The following is a 4,577-nucleotide window of genomic DNA, read 5'->3' on the forward strand; positions in this document are numbered from 1 at the left end:
GCTTGGTATGTCCAAACATGACAAATTGCTCTGTTCCAAGTATTTGGCCCATTGGCATTGTAAAATCCAGTATGGTCTCGGGGCAGGTTATGTACCATTGAGATCAATAAAAGGCATAAAGCCGTAGCCCTTCTACTACCCGAGTTTGCAAATCGATAGAACCTGGGCCTATTATAGAGACGATTCGCATGCTTTTTTGTAACTTTTGCCCCCATTTTTTAACTTTGGCCGCCCCACTTTCTTGCCCTTGCTATGCGACTCGAGATGACGTCAATGTCAGCAATTTTCTGATTTTCTTTCGAAGCACTATATGACATCTGCCAATGGTCGTTCTATATTATTATCGTTCAGAAAAAGTTCATGACACTACTACAAATTTTGTTTGCTTACACAGATGCATAAAAAGACCTTGCAGTACTTGTAGAAATTATGTACTGCTGATGGAACAATATATTTTTGGGAGAAATGAAGAGGGACAAACCTTGCAATCATTAATATCAACAGATTATACAAAAAAAAAATAACAACACAAATTAAATTACAAGTTCACACAGGACTTGAAAGTTTCAAATTTTATTTCATAGCAATCATCGTGGTCTTAATTACATGAACATGTACCCGGAATTAGCATCACATGAGTATTATGACTACAGAGCTCAAGTTACTTACACTACTTTATAGATATTAATGTATGGTCCAAAATTTGGTGGGGTGGAATTTGTTTGTTTTTTTGACAAGTCTGAACCTGGAAGATACTCTCAACACTTCCTGATTGAAGCCAGACGAGAGGAATAGAAATGAAATATGAGGTGAAATTTTTCAGGTGATTTTTTTTTGTCCCACTTGATGAGCAAAAAATCCCAAATACACCGTTTTTAAACTTTAAGGGTATACAATTGAAAAAAGAAAAATTGTGCAGTCGAATGTAAAAAAGGAAAGCTGCCTTATGCGGCAAAAACTATATATTCGGTCTGAAACCAAACCTCCATTATCCCTGGAAATGATCTATTGGTGCGAATCTTAATATTGTTTGGTGAAATATTTAGGGGCATATAAGATATTTCAAGGGGAGTATGAATCTAAATGGAAGTTTTGATTTAATAATTTTTATTTCTATACAGATTTGGGTGCGGGATTTTTTCATCTCACTAGGTGGGTGAAGATTAAGGTATACAAAATCGCTACCAAAGGTTGCAAATACAAAATAAATTGCCCCAATAGGCGGCGACAATTCCACACTACTCAAACTTCCATGCCACCCTAGAAATCAAATATATGGTGTGCCCCTTATCATTTTTGGTGGCGCAATTAGGGGTGCTCTGAGATAAAAACATAATGAAAATAAAATTCGATTCTTTATGCCCAATTTTTATTGGTCTCGCTATGAGTTTTAAAATATTGAACTCTCGTCCAATATTTTTTAATTCAAACGATCCAATTTTATATCCGAGCTGGGCAAGGGATTTTTTTCATTACCTTGTGGGGCAAAAAAAAAATTCTGTCTCACTAGGCGTGGGGAGAGCTTTATTTCATTATTTTTATTCAATTATGGCTCTCACCAATTCCCGGTACCTGAGTTCCAGCCCCTTCTTGGTGGCGACTTGGCCTACCAGGTCAAAATTCACGGGTCAAAGTAATTTGAAAAAAAAAAAAAAAAACAGGCCCTAAATTACTTGTTATTCAAGGTTGTAAACCAGAGAAATACTTTTACTTAAAAAAGAATGTTTTTTTTTTTTCAAAGTTGGATTTAAAGTTTTTTATCCAAACTAGCAATGCATGCTAATTCAATGTGTTCCTGCTTGTTCAATAGAAGCTAAAGTAATTAAGATGTACAACTTTATCCAACTTGGAAAAAATAGCACTTTTTTGTAGAAGTATTTCTCTGGTTTCCAGCCTTGAATAACAAGTAATTTATGGCCTATAACTTTTTTTTTTCAATTTTTGGAGAAAAAAATTGTTCGGATTTTTACATTTTTGGGAAAATTCAATTGGGTACCTGAGTACATATTTACCCGTTAGGTGAGAGCCATACATTCAATAATAATCTTTCATGTTTTGTCACATGAAGAGTATGACAATTAAGTACACAAAAATTCTGTACATTTTCAACAATGTATAATTATTTTCATTATTACACATTCATTGTTTTTACATAAATTGGAGCAGATTCTTTTTCTCTAGATACATTATAGCAGAGTGCTGACCAGTGGCGTAGCATTGTAGGGGTACGGGGGCACGTAAACTTCGTAAAGTCGTAAATCAATTGCAAAATTTAATAAAATCCCATACATGTAGGAAAATAGCAAAAAAAACGGCTTGATTCCCCTCAATCAGACCCGGTGCCCCCCCCCCAATATGATGACCCACGCTACGCCACTGGTGCTGACAAGTATGCATGTGACTAAAAGGTGCATTCGACTGACATAATTTACGAGGCACCAACTAATTTATAAAGGACTCGGGTGTGCTAAGTTCACAATGCACCTCTGACCCCTTTTATTTTAGAGAATTGAAGTTTCTTGTCCATAAAAGATGTATATACGATTTGCTGGTAAATTATTATAGCATTCGCAAAGTACACCGTCCAATTTTTTTTTCCATCTGGGAGAAAAGGTGAATGCGAAGTTGAAGACATTGGAAGTAAAGAGCCGTTTTGTTTGGATCAACCGATTTTAATGACTTGTGGTGGGCTAATTTTGCAGTTTTCATGACCCACAGATATATTGTAAATTGTCAACACATGTACGTCGGACAGCTCGTACTTCATGTAGCAAGCGTTCATAACATCTTGGTCTTGTTGGTTCTTGGCCGTTCTTGTTTGGTCTTCATGGCCGTCTTGTTGGTTCTTGGCCATCTTGTTGGGTCTTGGCCGTCTTAAATATCTGGATCCTCTTGTGTAGCTTGCAAGTTGTGTTTCTGTTCATAAAAAATAAAAAATAAAAAGGGATTTAATTACGATCCAGCGAATAATGCAAAGAATATTACATTTCAGATGTATTTTAGGTTGCATTTAATTTCCAATTTAGTGCAATGTACATGAATTAGTATTTACTGTACATTCACGGATCATCCACCGTAGAGTACAGACTCTCTCATTCATGTGATCGAAGAATAATAACAGAGGTTGAGTTTTGAATATAACAGGCCTGCTATAAATCGCACAATAATTTCTCGAAATGTCAAGGCGGGTTGTCAGGTGTGCTATAAATTGCACTCAGTATAGACGTGCTTACGAACTGAAAAAATCCATGCAGAATTTCACTGAGGTGACGCACCTCACTGTACGTGTCTTATTCAGATTTCAAAGGAATACATAATTATTTTTATTGATGCAATCTCATGTGACGATGGCATCTTCCTGATTTTGTGATGAATAACATTCATTCATGAATTTCAATCAGATCTATGTAGGCTACGGAAGCCAATAGCCATGATGGCAGGCAGTGGCACTTCATCATTATATTAAAGTAATCCTAAAAGAGAGGATTGCTAAATTAGTCATGCTACATTGTTGGAGAAGGCTCAAAACAATATTGTGACCCCATCCATGCATCTACTAATACACATGATCATGTTCGTGGCGTTGTTTATGTTGACACATGGATGCATGTCATTGTCACATCGCCATTTGCAAGCCCAATGATGATCATGTGGTTCGTGGTTGATGTACTTTCGTAAGCTTATATCAATTATTAATAATAAAACAAACCTGCAAGACGTTTCTTCTAACTCTTCTTTTCTTCTTGTTGTTCAAATCTCCTTATCTTGCTAACATCGTAGCAAGTTTTGTAGCATTTGTAGTGATAGTACCCAGCGAATGGATGGTGTATATCAAGTGTTTCCGTGCATGCGTGAGATCGAAGCCTGCTCGTGATGCAACTTCATTCGCTATTTCTCCTTCTTTCACGTCAAACTTCACCCAAGATCTTGCACATTCTAAGAATTTATTCCATCCTTTATCTGTATATTCCTTTATGACCCCTTGATATCTTTATTTTCATACATAATGCATGTTTTTTTGCCATGCGACGATTCTTCGTCTTCACTGGAAGACGCCATGTTTACCACAACTTGTTTATTGGATCGAGGCTGCAATCACTTCCGCATTCGCGATCCCGTGTGCATACAGTGCTATACGAAATACACGTGTAGCGCTCACAATCCAAAATTAATCGGGACTAACTGTTCAAACACTTTCCGGTGGTTTAAAAAACGGTTTTTTTATTCATTTTTGAACAAACCGGATAGTTTTACGCGTGGGGACAAACACAATTGCAATTTGTACATTTTTAGAAAAATTATCATGGACAGATATCGTAGTAGAGTTTAGTGTGCCACTCAAAATAACGCTAGAAGCAGAAGGAAGCCAGACTAATATATTTACAATAAAAACACCTTCAAAAAGTTGGTCGATTTCACATTTTATGTTATCTACAGAAGGGGTGAATTATCCGTCATGCATACATCACTTTAAATCTGAAATCGACCAAGTAATAATGACACACGGGCAATTCTAAAACAACATCTTTTGCACAGAGTTCAATGGGATTTGAAAAGTAAAGTGGCAGTTGAAACTC

At 36.4% G+C, this 4,577-nt stretch overlaps 1 long non-coding RNA gene across 1 annotated transcript; it reads right to left on the reverse strand.

The window, feature by feature from the left end:
• Positions 1-714: 714 nt before the first annotated feature.
• Positions 715-4,324, reverse strand: LOC140138682 (uncharacterized). Its single transcript, XR_011857043.1, has 2 exons — positions 3,710-4,324; positions 715-2,916 (listed from the first exon to the last, which is right to left on the reverse strand). It is a non-coding gene; the product is annotated as an uncharacterized lncRNA (long non-coding RNA).
• Positions 4,325-4,577: the final 253 nt, after the last annotated feature.

Source organism: Amphiura filiformis, chromosome 18 (genome assembly GCF_039555335.1).
Source record: "Amphiura filiformis chromosome 18, Afil_fr2py, whole genome shotgun sequence".
In the NCBI taxonomy this organism is placed as follows: Eukaryota; Metazoa; Echinodermata; class Ophiuroidea; order Amphilepidida; family Amphiuridae; genus Amphiura; species Amphiura filiformis.